The sequence below is a fragment of the Symphodus melops genome (assembly GCF_947650265.1).
Source record: "Symphodus melops genome assembly, chromosome: 10".
Taxonomy (NCBI): Eukaryota; Metazoa; Chordata; class Actinopteri; order Labriformes; family Labridae; genus Symphodus; species Symphodus melops.
In genome coordinates, this window is record NC_136700.1 from 25,749,605 (window position 1) to 25,767,022 (window position 17,418).

The following is a 17,418-nucleotide window of genomic DNA, read 5'->3' on the forward strand; positions in this document are numbered from 1 at the left end:
TGCAGTATAGGTCATAAACCCCGCCTCCTCAATGATAACAGACGGCATGTGGGTCAAATTGTTAAGTTAAAATACTCGTCACATAATTTGTTTCTGCTATGATCATTAGATATTATGACTGTACAGTTATGTTTCAGTAAATAATAAACAGGTCTGGTAAGGTTTTTAAAAAAGTATCAAGGACAAAAACAAAGCTAAATACTATAAATCTGGCCTGTATCATTACTGATGTGTACATGTTTACAGTGGCTAGATAGATAGATAGATAGATAGATAGATAGATAGATAGATAGATAGATAGATAGATAGATAGATAGATAGATAGATAGATAGATAGATTAATTTCTGACTGAACTACGTTTAGATATTTGACTTGAAATATATGTTGGTTTTGTACTCACCTCTATGATCGGTAGATGAATTTCTCTCCGTAAAGATTCTTAAGTTCTTGGCGTAGCTGGGCTGCGTAAGCTATCGGAGCGGTACGCTAAGTGGGCGGGGCGTGTTGCCAGGACTCCTCCCGCCGGACCCTACTGCGCAGACTCCAAGATGACAGCGCCCATGAGGGCCACAAAAAAGCTTCACCAACGTTGAACGGAAACAGCTACAGTCCACACCCACTGGTCTGCACACGCACAGATGTGACATTTCTCTTCCTTATAAGCCTTTACAATGTCAGACTGAGGACAAAAGGAAGGTGAGATGGAGTCCATGTTTTATGGTTTCAGCACATTCACTTGCAGTATTCACTTTGGAGAGTAACAGGTCTGCTGTTTGGATGGCCTTGAGCCAATAAAAGAGCTGCGTTCAGGAGTCACAGACATATTCTAAGAGCCAGTCTGGAGGCATATTCAGAGTCGAGGTCACTCTGTGTGTAGGTGTGTGCTGCTTAATAAAAACACCCTCCTGCGTCCTGTGCGTTCTCATCTCTACATCTTTGTCTGCGTGCTCTGAACACGCTCGCCTGCGCTGTGGTTGGCATGCTAAATGCCTCACAGCGCCCGATCCTCATCACTCACTCATCACACACCTGCTTCGACCTGACCTGAACCAGCCCAGCACCCGGGTCCTTTCTCCTCATCCAGGGAGCATAAATCAAATCCCATGTTCCACCTCTGCATGTGTCATCTTGTCCCCCGAGGGGAAATCTGTGCAATCCATGACCTCCACCAATCCATGCAGCGCATCCTCACACATCCTCCGTCAGAGAGAAGCATCCAGAGACAGCACACTCACTTCTCTTTTCTTGGCTTTTCTCTGTGAAGAAGAGTTTGAGTTGGAAAACAGAGGAAGGGGGTGACAATGCTAAATATTTCATGTCTTCCTCTTGGTTATTCCGTACGGTTGGAACGAGACCTCGTTTTCCACAGAAACATGAGCAACTGTGGGAGCGATTGCAGGAGCCCAGGAAGCTCTGTGTCTTTTGCTTCTCTGCTCCAAAATAGGCTCGGATGGTGATGCATAATGCATCAGGGCTTCCTATGTGGAGCTGGAGCTGGAAAGGGCTGCGGGTCCTGAGGGATCAGCCCAGGAAAGGGTGTCCAGATTCACATTCTGCAGCGTAGGCCAGGACGCGTCAAAAAGGAAAATGTGACTTTTCCCTGTTCTCCTGCTGTTATTCTCCTGTCAGAAGAAGTTATTCTTATTTTGTTAGAAAGCAAACTTACTTATAGTGTAAGTGTTCTTCCTCCAGCATGTGTGTGGAAACATAGGATACATAAATATGACAAAGGTTGAGTCTCTGCACGATATGATGGTTTTGTCTGATGACATTTTTGGTCTCTTCTTGCAGCTCAAACTTTATGTACACTGCAACAAGAATACTGTGAAATGTACAGTAGCTGCCCCCCCCACGAGCTCATCAGGATACATCTGTGGTTTTAAACATGCCGTTATAAACATGTGATCACCCTCTGTGCCTCTGCAGCGGTCCTGTGTTGTCGTTGGCGAGGACCTCTAGTGGCGAACAGGAACATCCCGAGCGCTAACGTCGACCCCTACGATACTTACGGTGCACAAACATGCCGACTTCCCTTCCACCTGTCTCTAAAAAACAACTACCATACATGATATACGAAACAATAAAAGACCACGCCCTCTCTGCTTCCTCTTGTCCAATCAGATGCCAGCGTTCTGGCGGGGTCGTGGCTGGGGTCATGCTAACACTGATCTGACCTCCGGACCCGCAGGTAGAGGGCGCTCAACAACAGCACAAAATGATGTACAGTATAAGAGAAAAAGATTTAATATTTAATACAATACAAGAAAAATTAAATAATTTAAAGAAAACAAAACATTTTATAATTAAAAAAAGACAAACACAGCAAATAAATAATATATTTTCATTTAACCTTTTTATATATATGCAGATTTATTAAAAAAAAAAAAAACAAGAAAGAAATAAAGTCGTTGCCTCAGAGTCGTTGTTGCTGTTGTTATTTTATTAAAATTTTAGAACTATTTTCCGTCCTTCCTGCGGGCTCCACTCTTCAAATAATTAATTGTGATAACGGCCTTGGGGACCATGTGGTGTCTGCTGCTGTCAGGCGGGGCCGTGGATACTATATCATGAGTTCATCTCGTGAACATTTCTTAGGCTGCAGAAAAAAGGTTGCATCATCTGCAGAAAGTGTTGTTTTTGGTTTTAAGATGATTATACAAAGGTTATTTCTGATTCGAATAGTAATACAAACAACACCTTTATAAGGGTATTCCCTTAAAGTTCAAGAATATTCAGTTTGAAGTTGTTACCTTTCGGGAGGCCTGCTGTAACTGGAGTTTCTCCACTTTGTCCGTCCTCAACCACCAACTGCTCCATCTCCAGGAACTGGAAATAATTCAGCACTTGTTATGACATTGTGACAGTTGCACTCTGTTCTATATTTGAAGATTAACGAATCACGTTAAACACACAGAGCTTTTTCTCTAAATGTATAGTTCTTTTGCACTGCACATTGAAGAGCTGCTGCTCCTTTTCCTTCTGTATCTGCTTTGTGTACTCCTGCCACTGCTGCAGCTTTTGCTGAAACTCCTGAAACAACAATAGCAAACAGGATCAGCTGCTGAGAAGAAGAAGAAGAAGAAGAAGAAGAAGAAGAAGAAGAAGAAGAAGAAGAAGAAGAAGAAGAAGAAGAAGAAGAAGAAGAAGAAGAAGAAGGCTTTTTGACTTTCAAGTAACTTTATTTAAGCAACATTAGAAGTCCTTAAATACTTATTTCAAAATGCTTAAAACCTGGTTAACAGCCCACACAGCTTTAAAACTATCCAAGTTATTTGTCAGTCACTAAACCCCTCACACAATGTACTGGGCCTTTTTCAACCAGTTTGTTTTTTCAGCTTTTCCAGATTGCAAATTTGGCACATGAAAAGTTTGCCTTTTCTTGGTAGTGTATTTTGGTCCAAAGGCAAAGAGGAGAACAAAGAACACCTCTCCCAAGCCATCCAACCCCTCCTGCAGCATTTTAAAAACTTCAACCAATCGGGGACAGGGAACCACCATGTGGTCTCAGGACAGAGAGCAGAAAGGACAACCCTTCCCAGTGCATAGGTCAAAGCTCGCTCTGTGTCTGTTTGTAGCTATCACTCCGTGTATAATTTTCCATTGGATATCAGCCATCCGTTTCTTGACAGGAGGCTTATACAGGACCCGCCACCTGCCATTAGGGGAAAAGTCTGAGCCTAGAATATATGTCCACCTCGACTCGCTGACTCTTGCCAGAAGAAAAATGTTCATCACCTTCACACAGCTGGAGTCCAGCTGTTTACCTGTACAGGAGCTGAACGTTCCCAGTGCTGGAGTCTTCAGTGTTCGAATAAGGTCTCCTCTCACCTCAGGACTCACAGTCAAGGGGGGAAAGCCATACTCATGTCCTCTACTCCACTGCTCAGCCAAATCTTGGCTCTGTGTGAATGTCAGGAGTGGTGCACAGGTGCAGACAGAGATTTACAAGGTTCAGGTAATGAAAGCTGTTTTTAGGGTGGCTGGAAAGAAGGTGCATTAATGACAGAAGTGTATCAGACAGAAGTGTGCAGTAAGGCTAGGAATAGCTGTTTATCGTAGCCGAGCCAGACCAGAAGAAAGAACAGCTATACAGCAGCCGCTGCAGTCTGACACTGAGCTGCCCCCCCTCTGCCACAGGAAGGTACAGGTCTGACGCTCTTACCCAGTGATGACCTGACCAGAAGAATCAATGAGGAGCCTCTGCAGTTGTCTCACAAGGCCTTGTGGTGGAGTTAGTACTATTCTTAGTTAGTTAGGCAACCAGGTTATTAACAATCAGAGCTCTTCCCCTGTAGGACAGCTGGGGTAGCAATCTGTGAACCAGTTCAGGTAAAACCAGGCTTCTCAGCCGGCTCCTAAGCCTCCATAAAAGCGGCTCCATGGCCACAATGTACAACTGTGGCAGTCCTGCCCGATCCCTGTTTTTACTGCTACAAGTCTGCTCAAACCTTTACAACACAACATGCACCACTGTACAACATCTTCACCCAGGACCAAAAGGTGCTCCCCAAAACCAAAAGCATGCAGTGTGGCAAAAAGAAAAGAGTGATCGACATGATAAAATGCTTTCTCCTAATCAATAGAAATGATACCCACATCAAAAATGTCTCTCATTAAAAACAAATTGTCTTGTATTGATCTATCTGGGACACAATACGACTGATCAGTACCAATTGTTAGAGTAGAAGGCCTCACATGGGGTAACCATAATGTGGGGGTTTACAGGAGCAACCTGATCAACAATTATGGTTTTATAAAGTAAAAATCAACTTAACATTAATAATTAACTTTATTTATTTTATTAATATAAATAAAAAATGTGTTTATAAACTGAGTTTATTAAACCTTGGGGCACCAAAGTTAAAATCAGAATATCAGAATACAACCAAATATTACAATATTAGTCTCAATATATTCACTAAATATCAATATTATTAATAATTAATCTGTATTTAATTGAAGCCCTTTCACCCAGCCTGTCACAATGTAAATTCACAGTAATTACAAACAAAATGAATAATCTGAGCTCGGAAAAAAAAATATGGCGGACTTCCTGTTTGGTTTTGACTGTGAGTGTAAGAGGATTCTATGTGAGATTTCGCAGCTTAATGTGCATAAAAAATGTTCATGCATGTACGCCGAAATTTTTTTAATGGGGAGGCCCTTTTGAAAATTTGAAGGGGGCGCCACTGAGTCATTTTGAGAATTCTTTGTAAGAAACGACAAAAATATCCAATTTTCGCCAGACCTGATGACATTTTGGTGAGTTTTCATTCATGTTCAAGCCGTCAAAAATGAGATGGACCGAAAAATAAAAAAATATAAATAATCATAAGGATTACAATAGGGTCCTTCACACTGGTCAGTGCTTCGGTCCCTAATTAAATAATTTAAAGAAAACAAAACATTTTGTAATGAAAAAAGACATGAAAACAGCAAATAAATAATAATTATATTTTAATTAAATTTTTATATATTAATCCACTGTCTTTCCTGCGGGCGCCACTCTTCAAATAATTGACAGTGATAACGGCCTTGGGGACCGTGTGGCGTCTGCTGCTGTCAGGCAAGGCCGTGGCATTGGGGGCGGGGCCCACTGTGGGCAGGGCTTGGTGGATGCTGCTGAAACTGCCCGTCAGGCTGTGTTGGCGCCGTGCTCCATCTCACTTATTATAATTGTCACGTTATTATTTAAAATTAAAATCCAAATCAAAATGAAGGATGATTGATTTACTGACACGTGGCATCCAGAAATGTTTCTCCAATCCTGAACTCATCTGGAGGTTAAGCTGTTCATGTTGTCTCTTTCCCCACACGGGGGCGCTGTTGCTGCACACATTCATGAGCACAAGCTCCTCACGTGAAGAGGCAGCAACAGTCTCTGAGCTGTGAGGGAAGAAGAACTTACTGCACGTTATATTGTGATCAAAGTGAAGTTGACACAGAGCCGACTGCCAGCTTGCTGTGAAATCTGTTCGCTGAGGTTTGTTGCTTTCCTCGAGTGAATTAAGATCCTGTGAAGAAGAGGTTAAAGAGAGGATTCTAAAAGAGGCAGTCAAGAAGAAGAAATGCTGAACTTGAAAGTGCACGTTAGTGATTAAGAAACCAAAAGATCCATAAATGAAAAATGGATTGAATCCACTCGTTTGCTTGCACACGTTCACAGCTTCTCGTAAACATGTGCAAATGCTATCAGCTTAGTTTTAATAATGCATGACATTCTGCCTCGTGGCACTACTTCCTGCGCGTTGTATTGGGGGCGGGGCCCACTGTGGGCAGGGCTCGGCGCTGTTCAAGGCGCACCTGCCTTGCATAGTCCATTTAAACAGCTGGACACAAGCTCAGGTTTGATCCCCCTGTATCTGACCACCTTTGATGAGTTCGTTAAAAGGCCGAAACACCCTGTGACTCAAAGGTACTGATGATGTGTCCCGTGGTTCATGATTCTGAGGAGTCCCAGACTCTTTCCGATGGGTCTAAGTCCATGACCTAATTCAACATTTTTCTGCTTTGATAGTTTCGATTACACTTGTCACATTTTGCAAAATTCCAACCCAGGGGTCGGCAACCTTTGGCACCCGTGCCACAGGTGGCACGCTGGCACCTCAGTGTTCCTCACTTTGTGTGTCCTGATTTCATGGGTTTGAGTAACAGCTCCCGCCCACGTTCCCAGAGACCCTCGCACGTGATGTTGTCAACAATGGCTACGCCGGCTGTTAAAAAGGCCAAAACTAGAGCATTCCTGTCCTCCTGGACACAAGAGTTTGGTTTTATAAGTATCCAAAACTGGAGGACGAGAGGTGGATTGTGAAACTTCTGTTTTTGCCGGACATTACGAGACAACTGAACGGGCTCAATCTCAGACTGCAAGGTGCAGGACAAACTGTTTTGGACATGTTAGGCTTTTGTCGGTAAGCTGGCAGTATCCTCAGGTGACATTTCCACCTCCGCTTTCCGCTACTTTCGACACCTGAGAGAGCTGTGCTCCCAGCGCCGCTGAAATAACCACGTAGGCTACATGCGTGAGCTGGAGGCTGGATTTTAAAAGGTACGGGCCAATGTTCTCTTTCTTGAGCCCGACAGCTTTGATGGACATGATTTGGACGCTACTCTGGTCGACTGGATGGATTCAGATTACATAATTTACATAAGCAAAACTACATTTCTGTTGGGCAGGGGGCCCATCAGAGAATAAACCTTCATAGAGGCAAATAAGAACAAACACATCTGGTTTTAATGTACTGCTTTTATCCACTGTAAGGCGACCTTGGGTGGCTTGAAAGGTGCCATGAAATAAAATGTATTATTATTATTATTATTATTATTATTATTATGTAGAGGACGTGGGAATGCAGCTGATTGAGCTGAAGAGCTCAACACTGTGGGTGACCACAAGTTTGCAGAGCTCAGGAGGAAACTGTTGGAAGCCACACTGGTGCGAGGTCACGGAGCCCACTTCTGAGAAACGTTGCTGTCTCCGGGACATTGCAGTGTTAGTCTTCGGGTCAACATATGTTGTGTTCTCACACATGAAACATGTGCTCAGCCCCACCCGCAGTCGGTTAACAACGGAGCACTCTGAGGCATGTTTGCAACTCAGAGTAACCAACTATAAGCCCCAGATCACAGAGCCAAGCTAAGCAGGACCAGGGATCACACTGACTATCTAGCAGGCATCTGATCATGTGATGTGGCCTCAGCCGACACAGGTTTTAGTTTAAATGTGTAGCTGTTTGTCCATGTCTTCGAAATGTTGATGTGGCCATTTTGTGAAGAATACAGATATGTTATTGTTTTTTTATGATACAGATACAGTTATTATTATTAAGCTTGAGCAGATGCAGGTTTTAAGACAAGGCACTGTGGTCTCAGTTTTGGTTTGGCCTGTCTTCCCAGAGCACTAGGTTTGTGTTTTGAGATGTGCTGTATATGGATGGAAATTATTTTGTATTTTGTGTCATTTAACTTTGCGTTATTGTTGATAATGGCACACTAGATGAGAAGAACATTTCAAACTGGCACTCCATGTTACCCCTGTTTCAACCTTTCAACACACTTGACAAAGGTTCAGAAACTTTTAGATTTTTTTCTGATGAATTTGTTGCTTAGCAAGTGTAGTGTGCAGGATTGTTTTTCTTTTCAACGAGTGCAAATATAAAAACGTTTATGGTAACCTCAACCTGGCTGGAGGCTTCCCATTACATATAGATGTGTTGAAAATCTCCAACAAACTGGTCACAGTCCATGGGGTTTAGTCCTGTTCTCGCTCTCTTTCTTGTCTTGCTTTCAGACCTTTCCTAAAAGTTTTCGGAGTGCGGAGGAAAGGAGCTGTTGGTGGGAATGAAAGCGTGTTGTGATGAGACAGTGGGTTGCCCGTCCATCTGGGTAGAGATGGAAAGTGCTCCAGTTGTTACAAACATTTTGGATTTCTCTCTACTCCCTCCATGCAGAGAAAAAGGAGGTAAAGATAATGTAAGGCAATGTGGGAAAGTAAGGAGGAAAGAAATGAGAAAACAGGCAGTTTGGAACGAAGTGTCTATCGTGATGTAACGCTCACGAACGTGGTCACAGCCTCTGATGTGAGCCGTGGAACTGGGATGAGCAATCTTTGGCCCGGGTTCACATCTAATTTCTTTTAGTTATTTGGCCTTTCTGCTCGTGAGGCTTTCAATCTCGTAGGCCTTCGGGGGGTCCAGATTATCTCTTTCGTTCGGAGAAAATGAGCTGAGCTGGAAGCTACATTACCTCCCCTGCCTTATGTGAGCTCATTTTTCCCACACTGCCATTAGCTCGCTGAAGCCATTTGGAGATGCACAATGGAGTGTTTCCATGTTCATCAGTAAGTGCCTGGCATTCCTTCAGTCAATTATCACCAGAACTGTCTCTGTGATAATTCACGCCTCCAGCTTCAGTCTCTGCGCCAGGATAGATATACAAGGGACAATTTGGTGGAGGTTTTAGCAGTGATTTCCAAAGCAAACAAATATTCAATCGGCATCGCTCCATACTTACTCATGAGCTTACAAATACAAATATGATTACGACGCTTTATCGTGATTACGTGGACGGAGTTTGATGACTCTCCGTTAATCGAACCTCAAAATATCAATAATTCATAAAGAAATACGAAATAAAAAATGATTTCAGAAATAAAAAGTATGGGCCACACAATGGATGTTTCTGCATGTAATGTGATTTTGAGCTTTTTGCTCAGTCCACAAATCGTGCCCCAGTTGGTCAAGTGGGTCGTCGCTCAGCTGAAAGGTCGGCGGTTCGATCCCATGTTCCTGCAGCCACATGTCCGATGTGTCCTCGTGCGAGACACTTAACCCCATGGATAAGTTGAAGGCCAGGCTAAGATGTCAGGAGACTCACAACTGAGATCGTGTTATAAGAGCTGCATTTAAAACGTGTGCTTGGTTAAAATGTAAAAGGAGGACGTCTCCCTTTGATTAACAAAGAGTTCAATCTTAAGAGACTTTCTGTTTCCGTCTTCTGTCTTCACCTTAAAGCTGTAAATTAAGCAGCAATAAAAACACAAGTTTTGCATTGAAGCACGTAATACTATACAATGTTAATGTATTATTTCGTAGCACTGTTGTCCTCTCAAGCTGATTTCATGCGCTTCTGTTGGGCTTAAAACTGCAGTGGCTTTCACAGATGATCACGGCGGAAAGTGTCTCATCAAACAAGCCAAAAGGGCTTTTAAATGTCACTGCCAGGTCTAAACTATAATTGGTTATTCAGCTGTTTTGTCCTGGTTTTTAAACTCGTCCCTCTGTGACTGCTTCTAACCTTGCTTTCTCCCTCTCCCTTGGCCCAGGCAGCACTGTCTCAGCTAACATTTATTGCCAGTTATAGACTCTATGAATAATTGATCCCGATTCTATTTAAGATCCTGACGAGGACAAATGGTACGGGGCTGCACTGGCCAATATTTCTCCCTCCACTGCCCTAATAGGAGCCCTCTTTTACCCGCACTACCGCAGTTGTTTTCCCCCCTCTTCTGCTCATATTACTTCTTGTCTTCCCCTTCGGTTCTCTTCTCGGTGTGCCAAACCTTCCTCCATTTCTCTGACACTATTTTAAGAAACTGGAATCATTCCAGATTGTATTATAGAAGTGTAGCTGCAGCAATATGACGGATGATGCCAGCGTCCGCCAATAGTGCAAAGAGGGGGGTGAGGATTCATCGCTGTGGTTTCGTAGTGGACTGCTCCTTTAGTGTTATAACCAGGGAGATCATTTGGAAACTACGTCAGTGCTCCATACAACATCTATTAGTGATATAAGGCGAACAACACGATCGATGCTTATCACATTGGGCCTCTGTGTCCATGGAGGTAGTCCAATTTATTAAGCCTGTGTGTGTGTGTGTGTGTGTGTGTGTGTGTGTGTATTTTATGGCCGGAGAGGAGAGGTACAGTATTTCATCCACGAGCGTGTCATCGTGTTGAGACGATGGGCTGGATCTAGCTTCAGAGCGGAAGACCATTAGGCTGAGTACAAGCTGCAGGGGAACAGGTATGGATCCGATAGACTTTTATACACACACACACACAAAGATAGGCGTGCAGTTCACTTCAGCACCAGCTATAATGAGCATTGTATAAAACATGGACGTAGTCTTGGTGATGTCACCCAGTTGTTTATGATGAGATGTAATGTCATGAAGGCAGACTTACAGGCAAACAGCTACTAGACGTCCACCTGTCAGTCAACTCAGAGACTTCAGCTGCTCCACAGATCTCAGACGTTCATAGACGTCTTCTCCCAGGCAGAATCGAAAGAAAGTAGTGGAAAGATGTAAACTCATTTATTTCCATTGTAAAGATGGGCATTTTAAAAATGGGACCTAATGGGGATTCTTGGCTTTTGCAGGCAGCCCCAAGTGGACACACAAGGAACTGCAGTTTGTTGCACTTACTCAATGGCTTTAATTTCTCGACACCAGAGGGTGCTACTAGGTCAACCGTGATTTTAAGCAGCCTTCTTTTGAGAATTCTGCTTAAAGGAAGAATGTGACACATTATACACCAGTAAATCCAGTCTCTCTCTCTGTGTGAATGGGGTCTCTGAGTCCTGACTGTGAGGGAGAAGCTGGAGTCCTGCTGGTTGTGTTGTCAGAGCTGTGTTTACATGGACAGGATGGCTGGCTCCTGCCCTTTAAAAAAAAAAAAAAAAGAAGCTGTTTAGTCAAGAAGAAGAGCATGCTCACTGATTATTTGGATGTCTAAAGAGCGCTAACATTAGCCTGCTAACACAGGCAACTGCAGCTCGAGTAAAGGACCATTTAGCTGCTTGCTAACTCAAGTGGAGGGGGGGGGTTTGGAGGTGCATAGGTGGAGGAGAGCAACGCCTAATGGATCAAAAACTGGACTCCAAGTGCTTTGCTTTCCTCGTCCTGCATCTGGTTGGGTAACACCAGAGTTTTGGGCACACTCACTGTTGTCTTACTGATACTGGCCTCAGCGGTGGCCCCGGACCTCCCACTTTGGCCTGATAAGACTCACGGCTTAAGGGAGAAGCCTCCAGCTTTTAAGATCTTTTCCAATCCTTTGGTGATTTTCTCCAGTATCTGCAAGTCATTGTTGGATGTTAAGATGTCATCCACATAACTGTCTTCTTCCAAAACTCGGCGCTCCTCGACCATGGCTGCAAACTGGGGCAGGTTGGCTGTTTCTGTCATAGCTACCTGGGCGTTACAACCAGCAGGTTTATTGCCAATGTTGACCCTGACGACAGCAAAGACTTTGATTTTCTCCTCAGGTTTGTCTCTCCAGAGAAATCGATGGAGATGTACTTTGTTGTCTTCTAACCAGACAGAGTTGTACATTTTCTTCACATTGCCCACGGCGGCGTACATCCCAGTCCTGAATCTCAGCAGCACGCCCCTTATCTGATTTAGGACGTCAGGACCCTTTTACAGTAGGTCATTCAAGCTTATTCCCATGAATTCTTGGCTACTGTTCCTGACTGATATACCACTTAGGTCCCTTGCAGCTGTTGATTTCTTCTTGGGTGAATTCAATGGCAGCCCCTCTTGAGACCATGTCATGGATTTTCTCTCTGTACGCAGCCTTCCATTCCGGCTCCCTCTCCAGTCGTTTCTCAGTGTCTAAAAAGGTTGCCTCCACTGCACGTCGATTGTCAGGCAACATTGTGGGGTCTCCTCTCCATGGGTAAGCAGCGTCCCAGTGAGGGGATCCACAGTGGTTGTCAGCTTGCACGTAGGTGAGACATTCCTTTATCTTCTCTAAGTCTCTTTCCTCTCCTCGGGTCATTTCCTTGCCCTCAGGGGGGCACCTACCACATCTGCAGCCACCGCATTGAGGCTCACAGGAGGCACCAATGCTGTCCCACTTGTTGGTAGTTGCTGTGTTTCGAGAGATTGTGACTTCTCCTTCCACCTTTACTGGGTCCTTCCTTCTCCACAAGAATCTCTCTGTACACACTTGAAGCTGTTCTCATTGATCTTGGCGAAATGTGTTTCAGACCTGTGCAGTGCTTGATCTATCACTTCGAAGAGGTCAGGATGCGTTCCACCAACAGTCTTCCCAAGGGGGCCATCCCAGAGGACAAGGTCTCCACTACCTTGACTGGCTGTGGGACCAGGCGACCCTCCCTGTGGCTGATCAACAGGTCAATCTTTTCAGGCCGGACCAAATTCTTGAGTGGAACATTTGGGGAGAACTTCTGCAGTTGCTGTGGCGTGACAGCATGGTTCACTTTTGCAACATCTTCCAAGCCGTAACAGAGGACTTGTGCTCCGCTATTGTACCTTTGGGAGTTTTTACTCTCAGCCTCAGGGTATACTTCCTGGTAGTAGTGGTTTTTTCCATCCCTCCTACACCTTGGACGATCAACTTAATGTTCTCACCATTTAGTTTGAGACCCTCTGCTGCTTTATTAGAGATATAATTAGTATCTTAAGCGAGATCAATTAAGGTACGGAGTTTGTTTTGTTTGTCACATCCAACACCATCATTATGATAGGACACTCCTTTGGCTCACAACCAGTGCTGGCACACAATTTTGTTGTTTGGCAAGGAGCTCCTCCTTTTTGTTGGTTAGTCCAAGCCCCCTTTTCACCAATTTAGCATCGCTTCGCTCTGCACTCTTTTCCTCTTTTTTCTTGATTTGTGGCTTTGGACAGAGCAAGTAATTGTGGTCTGAAAAACTCTCTTTCTGACAGTCCTCCTTTGAGCATAGATACTTTTGTGTGCAGCAACCATCTTCACCATGAAGGCGCAGGCACTTGAAGCATGCTCCTGCTCTCCTCATTGAGCCTTTTTTCCTGTCAGATTAAGCTTCTTGAAGACCTTGCAGGCGAACAGCCTTGCTCCATGCTCATCGTCTCCACATGTGATGCATGAGCTTAGTTTAGAGCCCTTTCGGGTGTTTCCTGACGTGGCTCTGGTGAATGCCCTCCTTTCTTTTCTCTTTTCACTTGACCTCTCAGTATTGTCCACTGGACTAGGCTGTAGATGATCTAGCTCTTCGAGAATGTCCTCCTGCTTTTTCAAGTACAGCAGTAGACAGTCGAAGTGGTTTCGTGGTGAAAACCCACTTCCGGGGTCATTTTTGTGTGTTAACCACTTTTCCCTCAGTGAGTCAGGAAGCTTACTTTCAATAGACTGCACAACCACTCTGTTCTTTACAGCATCTTCCTCGCCTAGGACTTGTAGGTCACGAAGAGCCCTCTCCACAACTTGAATCAGTTCAATTGTCTTCCTTGGATGGTTTCCCTTTCCCTTTGCAGCACTATTTTTGGCTTATTTCCATACTTGTTGTCCAGGAGCATGAACACGTCGTTAGCGGATCCACAGCTGGACAATACAAGGTCCCTCTTGACTTTTTCATCTAAGCTTCCCAAGAGATGGAATTTCTTCACATTTTCCAACCCTTGAGGGTTTCCCAGTTGTTGTAAGTCCTTCCATTCAGCTTTCCAGCGGTAGTAATCCCTCATATTACCAGAAAACATGGGCAGGCATACACGTTCTAGGCTGATCTGGGGCCTGAAGTTGTAAGCTCCGATTGGCTGCTCCTGCTCGACAATCCCTGCCCGGCTTCTCTTCCTCTTCTGATTGAGAACCACATTGCCATTCCCACTCATCCAACAGTTTTTCACGCCTTTTCTTTAACTTACGAATCTGGTCCTTTGACTCTGTCGCCTTGGACCGAGGGATCAAGTCTGTCCACCCATCCAATCCTCGTTCGAGGTTGTAGACTCCAGGTTCCTATGAATCAGTTCGCGTTCCCTCCTGGTCATATGTTGGTGGTCGGTTGCCTCGGCCTGGTCCATGGCTGTTTTAGCCTCATTTACGAGGATGGTAATTTCCTCCTCAGCGAACCTTGTCCAGAAGCTGATCAGAATGATTTGTTCAGTTTCATCAAACTTATTGTCACATTCCGCCGTTTTTCCATCAATGTTTTCCGCCTTCTTTTTGACTTCATCGTCGTCCGCTTCTCTCAGTGCTGTGGCATGCTCAAACCCTGCATCTCTGACTTTGAAGTTTGCTCTTTTAGTGAAGGCAGTCTGGGCTGCTGACCGTTTCTGCTTCAGCCTCTCCAGCTCCTCCTCTATTGCTGCCATCTTGCCAACTTTTCATGCATTCATTTGACTGTTCAAGTGTTTTCCGCCAACTGGGTTTAAGTAGTCCTTGAATTGTAGACTCTGTCCTCTTCCTGGCTTTCACTCATTCATTAGTTGTCAGTCAGTAGATTAGTAGACAGCTGTATGGGTGGACTGTTGGCTTATCAGAAGTCTCATTTTCTGGTCTTTGCATGTTCCTCGCTCTTCTTTATAAAAGGAGAACCATGGTTTATGACTGTTCGGATTTCTTCCTTTTTAACCTTCCGAAAAGGCTCATCAGTAGCACATAGCCCGTTGGTTTACAACATTTTGCTTCCTGATAAGCCTTTTCGGAAGGCTAAAAATGAAGAAATCCAAACAATCTCAGTCCCCCCCCCCACCTCTGTACTCCCGCTGCAGCTCTCAAAAAGCAATAAATCACTTGATCAAAGATTTTTGTACACATTAAGATGTAAAAGAAAGGTCTATAAAAGTAGTCTGAAGTGGGCAGAAAGATGAAAGGCCGGAAAAGCAAATACAGGGCAGGCTCCATCTCAGATTGATTTGATATATGGAGATCTCTGTAAGCATTTGCGCTCTAACAAAGACACTCTGCTGGATAAAAGCCCTGTGATGTCATCTTACATTATTTATAGCCACTGACGTCTTTTCAACTCGCTGTCGTTTGAGGCCATCTTTAGAGTGCAAAAATATCATTTGTATTAATTTAACAGAGAGAAAACTTACAGTGCGCAGATCTATGATCTCACAGGACCCCCCCCCCCCCCAGAAGCTTCCTAATGAGACGCAGCCTTGATAATATTCAATCCTAAACACTGTTTTGCCTCTTGGATGTCCGCTGATGTTCAACCACGTGGTCCAAGGCTTCAGTTGATCTAAATCAGATTGAGTCTGGGTCAAATCAAAGCAACGCAGTGTCGAGAAGAACATTTGATAAGGTATGTCTGCTTTATATCCAATCGTGTAGCTTCCAATGGAACTGATCTCCTGCAAGTGCTCTAAAACTGATGTAGTAGTTAACATAGATATATATATATATATATATATATATATAGAACATATATATATATATATATATATACAGTATATATATATATATATGTATTATATATGTATGTATATATTGTGTTAAATATATAATATATATATTTAACATATATATGTTTTTATATATCTATGGTATCAACACCTGTTACACCCAAGCTACGCGATTGGATATAAACAGCCAATCAGAATTACTCCCTCCCCCACGTCTCTGATTGGCTGGTTCTGCTGACTGCATTTTTAATGAGGGTGTGCCACCTCGAGCGAGCGCAGGAGCCAAAGTTAGGAGCGCAAGATGCATGTTGAGAGCACAGAGATGTTGAGAGCTGATCGTGAGCACACGGAGCAGGTTGAGGGAGTGTGTACAAAGAGTTGAGCGCACATAGACAAAGTTGAGCGTGCATAGATCATGTTTTTGGTTTGGTCAGAAATATATTTGCTGTTCAAAATAAAAGTACGTGCTCACGAGAGGGCCACTGCGCTCTCAGAACTGTCTCCTCGGCCTCTCGCCAATGTGGCACAATAATACCGCCATAAGCCTGCGGGGGTTGACTGACGAGGGAGCACGGAGCCGTTAATACAGCGCATGTATCGGGAGGAAGTTCTGGGTTAAAGCAGATGACTTCATCACGGCGCTGTTGTGATTTTGCAATATGAAACAGACTTCTGTGACACATGGCCCGACTTGGAGGTAAAGTGGACGATGCAAAGGTAATCTCCAGAATATTCTGCAGGATAAACTTTTGACTGGGTCCTTTAAAAACGTCTAAAGGAGTGGGTCGATGTAAATTCCCCCTTCTCTTCTCTTGATATCCGCTAAAAATACTGTATATGCACACATTCATTTCCCATGTCACTTCCAACAACATATCTGCCCACACGTGAGTCACAGTGATTATCACATTCACTGTAGCTCAGTGTCAGGAAGCCTAATGAAGCGAGTTCTCAGCGCTCGGTGATAATCAGCAGAATGCTCTGATAACTTCTCCGAGAGGACTGTTGTCAAGCAGCTTCATTTGTATGCAGAACAAAACAACGATGTCGAGGGTGAGATACCTGCAGTCGTGTGAAGGTGTGAAGACACATCTGTTTTTTTAAAGTTTGGTTCCTAAGAGAGTCCTTTGTTAAACTTTCTTCATGGATTCCTGTGCACATTTGAGTTTGGCTGCAATCGAACAAACAAACATGAAACTAAAAGTTACTTAAACCAAACAATAAAACATCCTCATATTCATTTAAAAAAAAAAAAAAAAAAAAAAAAGAGACAAAAACGCTAAAAAAAGCTTTATCTGTTAGAGGCGATTGTGCCACTTTTGGATCCAGCAGATGTCGCCCCTTGTGTTCCAGCATTAAAATAAAAAACGAACTGCTGTTAGGCCACGCCTCCTCCATACTAAAGCCTCCGCCCTCCTCCAGCGACACCTCTAACCCCCCTCCACTCACGTCCACATGAAGGACTGAAGCTCAAGCGGCGGAAAAAACTGTCCTCTGCTCAAGCTGCAATCACCTGTGTCCTTCGTTGTTGTGTTAGCATGCTAACGTTAGCGCTCTTTAGTTAGCTGGTTAGCTTCATGTAAACTGACACAGAATGAGCTAAAAACTCTTCATCCAAATAATCCAAATAGTGAATATGTTCTTCTTCTTCTTGACTCAAACAGCTTTTATACACAAGGGGAGGAGCCGGCCGTCCCGTCCATGTAAACACAGCTCTGACAACAACACAGCCAGCAGGACTCCAGCTTCTCCCTCACTGGAGACAGACAGGACTCACACACAC